The sequence below is a fragment of the Macaca fascicularis genome, chromosome 17 (genome assembly GCF_037993035.2).
Source record: "Macaca fascicularis isolate 582-1 chromosome 17, T2T-MFA8v1.1".
Taxonomy (NCBI): domain Eukaryota; kingdom Metazoa; phylum Chordata; class Mammalia; order Primates; family Cercopithecidae; genus Macaca; species Macaca fascicularis.
In genome coordinates this window covers 104,243,592-104,254,229 of record NC_088391.1, presented here as the reverse complement: position 1 = coordinate 104,254,229, position 10,638 = coordinate 104,243,592, and the positions used below count along the sequence as shown (strand labels likewise).

Genomic DNA, 10,638 nt, shown 5'->3' with positions numbered 1-10,638 from the left:
TCCGCAGCAGCCACACCGTTTTACATTCCCACTCCAGATTCTCGCCTTTTTCTACTTTAAAAAACTCCAGGCAGAGGGAACACAACAAGTAAAGACCAGAGGCCCAGCAGGCGGTGCTTGGCTGGAGCTCACCACAGGCTGGACCAGAAGACACGAGAGAGATGGGAGTGGAAGCTGATGCCCAGTGGTGGGTGGCAACGAGGGCTCGGGTGGCTGGGCTGTGTTGCTACGCAGAGGGAGTGGAGATGCTTGGAAATGCTTTGCAGTGGTGAGAATATGGCTTGTTGGGAGAGTGTCTGTGTATCTGGAATTACCTGAGAAGGCCTGGAGGAGTGACACCAGTGACAAGGCCATTGCAGGACACCCAGGAGGCCACGGGAGTAGTCAGGTGGGATTGCCATGAGGGCTGGAGAGAAGAGACAGTCAGAGGACACAGCCTGGGAGCATCTGCAGTCCGGGCAGGGGCGGGAGCAGCCTTCGGGGTGGTGGGTGGGAAGAAGACAAGGGCAGAAAGGGTTATCCAGGACTCAGGAGAGAAGAGGCAGGTCCTGAGTTGTTTACCAAGGATTTACATTAAAATAACACAAGCTAGGCTGGGTGTTGTCACACCTGTAATCCCAGCACTTTGGGAGGCCGAGGCAGGCGGATCATTTGAGGTGAGGAGTTTTGAGACCAGCCTGGCCAACATGGTGAAACCCTGTCTCTACGAAAAATACAAAAAATTATGCAGGCGTGGTGGCGTGTGCCTGTAATCCCAGCTACGTGGGAGGCTGAGGCACGAAACTCACTTGAATCTAGGAGGCGGAGGTTGCAGTGAGCTGAGACCACACCACTGCACTCCAGCCTGACAGAGCAAGACTCTGTCTCAAAAAAAATAAGCTATTGATGGGCTATATGTTGTTAAGCTGTAGTGTGTGGGTTATCGTGTCCAGTATAGCATTGTTCGATTAATTTATAGCCTCTTGTGGCAACAGCAAGCAGTTTCCAGAGATGAATACGCAGCTTGAGTACGCAGGGCAGATGGGGCATGACGGCTGCCTCATCTTAACGCCTCGGGCCTGATAATTTAAAAGGACTCACAGTCCTCAGATAAACATGACTTTCTTTTCTCATGAGGAAACACAGAAGGTGGCTAAAAAGTACCTGTTTCTCTCATGACACCCATCCTATCAGGTTTTTATTTCCCACACCACCCAGTTTTCCAACTCCTTGGATGCCAGCTGGATGTCCTGGAATTCCATTCAATTCTGAGACTCACCACCTGGGTGGCAGTGCACCGTCCTCCCTCCCGGCATCTGGATGAGTTCACCACCCTGGGAGTTCCTGGAATCCCGTCATTTAGGATGGCTATGGAGGTTCCATTATGTAGGTGTGGGGCCGAGGGAGAGTTTTCCACTCAGCCTTACAAGCGTTCGCTGAAAACTCAGCTCACAAAAGGCAGATTAACTGGAGAAAAGGCACACAGATTAATGTGTATACAAGAGAGCCTTCAGAAAAATCGCTCATTTTTATGCTTAGGGTCAATGAAGTATGGGCAGCCTTGTAGAAACAGGATTGGATGCTTAGCTGGATCGGATGCTAATGGACTGAGTGGGAAAACCCAGCCTGGCCTGTATGTCTGGATTCTCCTTGGCCCCTCTGAGCAGCGCCCTCTCCTGGGTGTGGGTGGGACCCTCTCTGGAATGGGGGTCTTAGGAGCTACGGCCAAGCCAGGGAGGTCAGACCATTTCTTTACGGCCAGTTTGTAGACATGGAGGCACAGGGAAAATCAGAGCCCTAATTTTTGGTTGTTTGGATGGCTTTGGGGAAAGGGGCTCTGGTTTCTAGGACCCACTGTGGGGAAGAAGGATTCCCGTTGCTGTGGCACCTTGAGTGAGGGTGGTACTGAGAGACAGAGGTGGGAGAAGCTCAGAGAGAAACGTGCTTCCGAGGCTGCTGCTGAGGCCCTCATTTTGGAGTATGATCTTCTGAGCCCCAACATAGGCACCAAAAATAGCGTCCTAAGGCCCCCAGTGACTGCATGGACCCCCTCTTGGACAAGGGGACCCCAGAGAAACCTGGAAAACAGTTCCCGGCCACAATGGTTTTCATTAACAGAATAATTGGTTAAATTCTTGGCCGTCGGTAATCAGTTCCATCTCCAGCTCCTGTCCTCTCTCCCCTCTCACTTCCTGGAGGTTGGGGTGGATCTGAAAGTTCTCACCTGTAAGTCCTGCCTTGGTCTTTCTGGGAAGCAGTCCCTCCCTGAAGCTGCCCAAGGGTCACCAGCTCTGTCCTCTCGTCAGCACACGAAAGACACGCTCACCACTCAAGAGGTTCCAGGGCTCTTAGAAGCTCTGGTGTTGGGAATCTGGGACGAAGACCAAATCTATATGTGGTTATTATCACAATACTATGGCAACGGTCTGCAAACCAGGAAGAGAGTCTCACCAGACGCCAGCCATGCTAGCACCCTGATGTTGGCCTTTCTGCCTCCAGGACTGAGTGAGAGAATGTTTGTGGGGTGAGCCCTGGTCTGTGGTGTGCTTTACGGGCGGGACACCTGTGAGCCCCGAGTCAGCACTTGCTGCCTCCCTGCTCTCAGAGGCACGTGGCAGTTGCCTTTCCCTGTGGAGGGTTGGGTGAGATTGCCCTTGCACTGACAGCAACTGAAGAAGGATTGAGGGCCCTAGATCTCTGGGTGCAGGGCGCCTGGGTGAAACGACCTGCCACACATGACTGATTTTCAGCCAAAGATCACTTGTAGCTTACCAAATATGCCAGACCAAAAGCTAAAACCAAAAGTTGAGAGAGAATCTTCATTTTACAAATGGAGAAATCAGAGCATCCTAATGGTGAGCGACTTGTTTAAAAAGGAAAATTCTGTATGGCTGTGGGTCTGCAGCTGCTGTCAAAGGATTGCTTTCAGTAACTTGCCAGTAATGGTGGAGCAGTTGTGCTTGCTTCCTAGTCAGAGAGCATGTCAAATAAAAGAACCCTAATTTTGGAATTTTGAGTTCAATTCCTAGCTCCTGAAAAATGATTTCAAACTTAGAAATTGGTTCCAGCAACATTATGAGTCAAGAATGAAGGTAGAATAAAGATATTTTCTGGCATTCAACCTTCCAAAACATTTACCTGTTTAAACTTCTTTTAAAAAGTTACTTGAGGATGTGCTCCAGCAAAATGAAGGAGAAAATAAAGAGGAAGACCTGGGATCCAACAAATAGTGGATTCAACTGAGAAAAGTTGTGGAGGGAAGTCCCAGGAGGAGAGCTGCACACTGGATCCAAGAGAGTGGCACAATGGAGGCTGCACATGGGGCTCATCCTGAGGAGACTCCCTGGCATAATGGAGCACTAGGGGTGAAGGCAGATAGAAGATAGCTGGGAGACTATGAACACACATGAGCATGTATTGTGAGAAAAAAAAAGTCAAAACTATCAGGGTGGGCAAAGGGCAGGGGGAAGCTGTTGATGGAATGAAAAATAACCATCATGCTTTGTTTGGCTCAGTAATAAGCAATATTAACTTAGTCATGAAACTGTAAATACTAACTATGGACTTAACTAAAAATAGAGATATAATTATAGTGTGGATGTGGTAGTAGGGGAGATGGAGCTAAAATGCCTGTCCAGCAGGAAATAAACAAATAATGTCTAAAAAATGGATAAGTCAAGCAACAAAAATAGAGGCATATGATTTTGTGATAAAACAGTCATGACCAGAAGGAACAGCTTTAACAGGGACAAGTAGTTGCTTTTGCAAAAAGAGAATTAGGACGTGGCTGGGTGGGAGGCAAGTGACTGTCAGCTCCAGGATCCACATCTGGTCCTGCTTTATTCCACAGTTCAAGTGTATTGTGTAAAGATCGATATTTTAATTAAAGTGTAATAAGGTGAGATAATTAAATAGTAAAAAAAATTAATAAATAAAACAAAGCTGCCCATTCCCGTACCTCGTTGCTCAGCTTCCCGCAGCCCCCAGGCCCCACCCCGAGGGCTTCCTGCAGGACAGAGCACATTGCAGCTGCCACAGCAGGAACTGGATGCACTGGTCAGTCACAAACCACAAAGCAGAACTGGAAGCTAGTGGAGTGGGGGAAATATTTGCAGTAAATATGACACAAAGATTAATAGCTACTTATAGATTTCACATCTATTAAGGTTCATCTGTAAAATCACTGTGGTTGGGGTTTGGAACACAGAGACACTCACACATGAAGCAGTATTAAATACACGGGAAAGACACAGTCGTATGTGCAGGGCACACAGGAGCAATGCAGTGGGCACGGGTCAGCACACATGGCCCAGGAGATGCAGGGAAGCCGAGCACCACTCTGCCCACTCGAATGCCCAGCTCTGCACTTGGCAGCCACGGCGAAGAGGGCAGCCTCCGAAGCGATCTGACAAAACCTAGGGGTGAATACAGGAGTTCACACCTTTGACCCACTCTCCCACCAGAAAGTCACGACAGGAGGAATGATGAGGCTCTGGGTGGCAAATGCGTAACAGGAGACAATCCAAATATCCAGCAACGAGGCATTAAGTAGATCAAGGCACATCTATTTGTGGCTTATGAGTTACTGGGTGGACGTGGAGTGGACACGGGGAGCCCACTGGGCCGTAGCCCCCATCCTCCATTCCCACCACACCCCACAGCTCCCTCCTCACTGGGGTGGACCTTGTACAGTTCTACCATCCAGCAGCCATGTAAGTATCTGCCAGATTAAATTCCACATCCACTGAAGGATGAAGACAGCAGACAAGACTTTAGGCAGATTTCCCCCTCTAGCCTCTCTGTGAGCTCCATCTGCAGGCACTGCCTGTAGGGCCTAGCATACTCAGGGCCTGGCAGACTTAGGGCCCAGCACACACGGGGCACAGCACACTCAGGGCCTGGCGTACACAGGGTCTGGCACACACAGGCCCAGCACACACAGGGTCCGGCACACACAGTGCCTGCCAACCACAGGCCCAGCACACGCAGAGTCCTGCACACTCAGGGCCTGGCGCATACACGGTCCAGCACACACGGTGCCCGGCACACACAGGGTCCAGCACACACAGGGTCCAGCACACTCAGGGCACAGCACACTCGGGGTCTGGCACACTCAGTGCCTGGCACAGTGAGGGCAAAACACACACAGGGCATGGCACACTCAGGATCTGGCACACTCAGGGGTTCCAGGGCTCCAGGATATTAATGCTGGTGCCTGGAGTTCTTAGGGGTGTCTGGGGGCACAGAAGAGGGGCTGGCTGGGCCTCCTGGACAGGGTGAGGGTGGGGCGTCACATTCTGTTTAGAAAATAAGGAGTGTTTTTAAAAAGCAGTAAAAACCGTAAAAGGAAACCCCTCAGGGCCACATCTTGAGGTTTACCTGGACGTGACCCTGAAAATACATGTCCGTGTCTTTCCACGTGTTCAGTGCTGCCTCGCGTGTGAGTTTCTCTGCGTTCTCTTTGCAGCTTCGAGGGGCTGGGCCCAAGTCCTCCGTGCGGGCCCCAGAGCAGCGGCTGGGAATTCGGAGGGTGCGGAGGGCATCCTGAGGCAGGGGAGATCTGGGCGGGCATCCGTGCGGGCCCCAGAGCAGCGGCTGGGAATTCGGAGGGTGCGGAGGGCATCCTGAGGCAGGGGAGATCTGGGCGGGCATCCGTGGGGGCCCCAGGGCAGCGGCTGGGAATTCGGAGGGTGCGGAGGGCATCCTGAGGCAGGGGAGATCTGGGCAGGCAGCACAGGGCCTGAGGGGGTGTCGAGCTTCACAGTGGACAAATCCTGCCAGCCTGGCACGTGGCCTCCAGCCTGGGGCCTGATGCCTGCTGGACAATGGAGGGCGGAAGAGGAAGGCCCACAGTGACACGCGGAAATTAGACAGGTTTTCCTGGTTTGAGGAAGCAGTCACGTCCGCTCCGGCAGGGGACCGCTTTGATGGAGAAGCTTGGATGCTGGTGTTTGCAGGCCAGGCTTCCGCCAAGGGCCCTTCAACCCACGCTTCGGGCCGTGGCCCCAGGGTCTGTGGGGGGTCTGCTGCTGGGGCTTCTGGTTGACTCAGGGGCTGGTGGGGACTCCTAGCAGAAGCTCCGAGGCCTCCACCTTATAACCCAATGGGTCGCAGGGCTGCGGGGCAGCTGTGGGCTGGGCTGGGCTCACACTTGGTCCTACAAGTGAAGCCACTTTGGGGGCTTCTGGGCCCAAGTCCAACCACAAGGAGGAGTGAAACTGATGCATTTCTAAATGCTTCAGCTTGGCAGCGATAAAAATATTTGGGAAATCTTTGACATTTACCGAGCACCTACTATGGACGGAGAACTCAAGAAACCCTTTCCAGGCGTTCTCCTCAACAATCCTGACCGGCCGCTGTGGGCCCTTAGGACCTTAGGCAGCCGCCCTGCTCACCCAGAGCACGGAAGAGTTGAGATCAGAACCTACTCCCCTCCCACCCTCCAAGCCTCGCTCTGCACTCCCCATCACAGGGCTGACATGGGGAACAGCTGAGGCAGCCAGATTTGGGAGGGCAGAGCTGGAGGGGTACCCTGCGCTCTTACCAGCCATGCGAGCCCAGCTCAGGAAAACATGGGGAGCCTGGCCAGGTGGCTCTGGGGCCACCATCTTGGATGACAGCTGCTCAGGGCTCTGGGTTTCCTGCCAGGAGGAAAAGGAGATCAGCTGCACCCCCATATGCTGGGACTCTCAGGGTGTCTGCGCCTTCACAGAGACCTCACGTTTCGAGTGAGGACGGGTCAAAGTGCAAAATCAGTGACCACCAGCTGGGAGCTTTGGGCATCCTGATGGTCCCACTCTGGGGAAGGGAGGGGTCCCCCAGTCTCTGCTGGCCAGTGTCGGGGTGAGGCACTGCCCCGACTGCCCCACGGAATGTCTGGGCCCCAGCAGGCAGCTGCATCCGAAGTCTCATTAGTGCCCACACCTGCCAAGAGTGACCCGTGTGCCCGCTGTGCCCAGGGTGGAATTCCACAGAGCCGCTCCCCAGCAGGCAGCTCTTCAGTCCCACTGGCTCTTATCAACTCCTGTTACTGCAGCGACTGCACCCGCCTCCTCTCTACGATGCGTAAGAACCGCCTTTCCTGTCACCCTGCGAGGCAGGGTTGTGGGGCAGAAGTAGTGGCTCTGGGGCTGGGCAGGAAGGCTTGAGCCTGGCTTGGGATCAGCCAGCTTGAGCTGGGGTGTGCTGCAGGAACAAATGGCCTCCTGCGTCTTGGGCTTCCAACAACAGCGTGTGCTTCTCACTCACGCTACAGGCCCGTGATGGTCAGCTGGAGCTCCGTTCCACGGCCTCTCAGTTCCGGGACCCAGGCTGAAGGATGCCTCTCATGGGAGGCTCTGTGGGCTGGAGGATGGGGACATGGTGGAACCATGTGATGGCCTGTGAGGCATCTGCTCAGCTAGGACATTGGCAAAAGCATCACCCAAACCTGACATCAAGGGGCCCCAGGGAGAGGCAGGAAACACTCCGAGCACGAATCTAGCCAGTCTACCCCTCGTGTGTCCTTGAGCAAGTGAGGACCTTCTCCAGACCTCGGTGCCCTCAGCCGAGATGGGCATGGCCGTGGCAGGACTACTGGGGTCTAGCAGCATTGCCAAGGCCTGGTCCGCGCCTGCTGTCTCTATGGGGCCCTCTCAGTCTGCTGAGGTCTTGGTGATGATTGATAAGCTGGACAGTACATTCCGAGCCCTGATGTGCCCTGCAGATGCAAGGGCTGTCTGTGGTCACCGTGGTTTCTGGAACCCTCTATTTTCCATTTGAATCCCACACAGCCAGCTATGGCTATGGACAAAGAGTGCAAGCTCTGAATCCGCTCCCAGCCTTGGGGCCCTCAGGGTCACTCAACTCCCAGTGCCTTACAAGGTGGGCTCCTCTGAGCGTGTGGACGGCCGCTCCACTGGGCTGAGATGCTTCCCCTGTGAGCCTGCCTGACCCCCCGACGGGCCTCCCGGGGCATGTCCTGCATGCCCCACTGGGGACCCTCCACACCGGTGACAACGTGAGGCCAGCCCTGCTGGGAGTGCCCCAGCCCTGGCATTGTGTCTCCTGGCTGTCCCTGTTCTCCTGGGCAGATTTTCCAGCTATTTTCTTTTTCATTCCTGCACATCTGGGTTGACTTCACTGGCAACGCGAGGCTCCCGCTAGACATCGCATTTTGTTTTACAGTGGGAAGAAGCGTGGAATGATACCAATTTCTTGATCCACGATATATCTGGGGGCACCAAAATTCAGGCGTTTTCTCTCCTCCCCCACGTCAGAGGCAGTAACCTGTCCAGCTCCCCTCTCAGAAGCAGCAGGATCCTGAGCTGCTTCTGTGAATGTTCAAAGCTGCTTGAAATGACTTCCTACCACTGGATCTGCGCGGGGAGAGCAAGGGGCAGCAAGCCTGAAGCCTCCAGTGTGCAACTCACCCCACCGTGTAACACCTGACTGTGCAACTCACTCCAGTGCATAACTCACCCCAGTGCATAACTCACACCATCATTGTGTAACTCACCCTATCATTGTGTAACTCACCCCATCATTGTAACTCACCCATCATTGTGTAACTCACCCCATCATTGTGTAACTCACCCCACTGTGCAAATCACACCACTGTGTAACTCACCCCATCATTGTGTAACTTACCCCATTGTGTAACTCACCCCACTGTGTAACTCACCCCATCATTGTGTAACTTACCCCATTGTGTAACTCACCCCACTGTGTAACTCACCCCATCATTGTGTAACTTACCCCACTGTGCAAATCACACCACTGTGTAACTCACCCTATCATTGTGTAACTCACCCCATCATTGTGTAACTCACCCCACTGTGCAAATCACACCACTGTGTAACTCACCCATCATTGTGTAACTCACCCCATCATTGTGTAACTCACCCCACTGTGCAAATCACACCACTGTGTAATTCACCCATCATTGTGTAACTCACCCCATCATTGTGTAACTCACCCCACTGTGCAAATCACACCACTGTGTAACTCACCCCACTGTGTAACTCATCCCATCATTGTGTAACTCACCCCACTGTGCAAATCACACCACTGTGTAACTCACCCCATCATTGTGTAACTCACCCCATTGTGTAACTCACCCCATCATTGTGTAACTCACCCCATTGTGTAACTCACCCCACTGTGTAACTCACCCATCATTGTGTAACTCACCCCATCATTGTGTAACTCACCCCACTGTGCAAATCACCCCACTGTGTAACTCACCCCATCATTGTGTAACTCACCCCATTGTGTAACTCACCCCATCATTGTGTAACTCACCCCATTGTGTAACTCACCCCACTGTGTAACTCACCCCATCATTGTGTAACTCACCCCATTGTGTAACTCACCCCACTGTGTAACTCACCCCATCATTGTGTAACTCACCCCACTGTGCAAATCACCCATCATTGTGTAACTCACCCCATCATTGTGTAACTCACCCCACCGTGTAACTCACCCCATCATTGTGTAACTCACCCCACTGTGTAACTCACCCCATCATTGTGCAAATCACCCCAGTGTGTAACTCACCCCACCGTGTAACTCACCCCATTATTGTGTAACTCACCCCACCGTGTAACTCACCTCATCATTGTGTAACTCAACCCATCATTGTGTAACTCACCCCACCGTGTAACTCACCCCATCATTGTGTAACTCACCCCACTGTGTAACTCACCCCATCATTGTGTAACTCACCCCATCATTGTGTAACTCACCCCACTGTGTAACTCACCCCATCATTGTGCAAATCACCCCAGTGTGTAACTCACCCCATCATTGTGTAACTCTCCCCACCGTGTAACTCACCCCATTATTGTGTAACTCACCCCACCGTGTAACTCACCTCATCATTGTGTAACTCAACCCATCGTTGTGTAACTCACCCCATTGTGTAACTCACCCCATCATTGTGTAACTCACCCCACTGTCTAACTCACCCCATTGTGTAACTCACAGAGCTTGGTCATCCTGTCTAGTGTCACTGTCCTAAAAGCACTGTCGGGTCACTGAGCCTGTGATTAGCCTGGGCTTTACCTACCCAGAACCCCTTCTGAGCGCCATGAGCACCTTTGTAGGCTCAGCTGTGAAGTTTCCAGATTCCACATGCACTTGCCCCGTCAGGGGTCAGGATGCTGCCCGAGTTGTGTTCACCTCAGGTGTGTCATCACTGTAGCTGTTTCGGTCCGTGACACGGTCTTGCAATGTTGGCGTGCACGTGGAAGCGTGCAGGGAACAGTCGGCACTGGCATCAAGGCCCCTGGATGTGGCCATCCACCCTCGATGGCCCCAGGTCCTTTCAGCCCCTCAGGGTTTATTTCCTAGGGAAACTCTGGTTTGGAACCATAACTGCAAAGAGGAAAGTCACAGAAGTTCAGTGGGATGATCCAACTTGCTTGCCAAGAACACACTGCTCCACTAAAATTCTCTTGTAGTTTCTACACCCAAAACATGGGCCAAAAATTCAGAAGCCACTGGGTCAGCCTGGGAAGAACAAACCTGGCTAGGGACTTTGTCAGTCATCCCAAGTCACAAGCGCTCAGGCGTCCCGTACAGGAGAGGGGGTCTTGGCCCAGAGCTCACCCTCCTCGCTGAGGCACAGCTGGGGTATGCTTGGTCCATCGGAGCTAAGATGCTCTGCACTGTGCTTTT

The 10,638-nt window shown here is 52.9% G+C and overlaps 1 long non-coding RNA gene across 1 annotated transcript; it reads right to left on the bottom strand.

The window, feature by feature from the left end:
* Nucleotides 1-4,036: 4,036 nt before the first annotated feature.
* LOC102135136 (uncharacterized) lies at nucleotides 4,037-10,260 on the bottom strand. Its single transcript, XR_006693753.2, has 6 exons — nucleotides 10,028-10,260; nucleotides 8,266-8,336; nucleotides 5,698-5,805; nucleotides 5,434-5,536; nucleotides 4,197-4,432; nucleotides 4,037-4,067 (listed from the first exon to the last, which is right to left on the bottom strand). It is a non-coding gene; the product is annotated as an uncharacterized lncRNA (long non-coding RNA).
* Nucleotides 10,261-10,638: the final 378 nt, after the last annotated feature.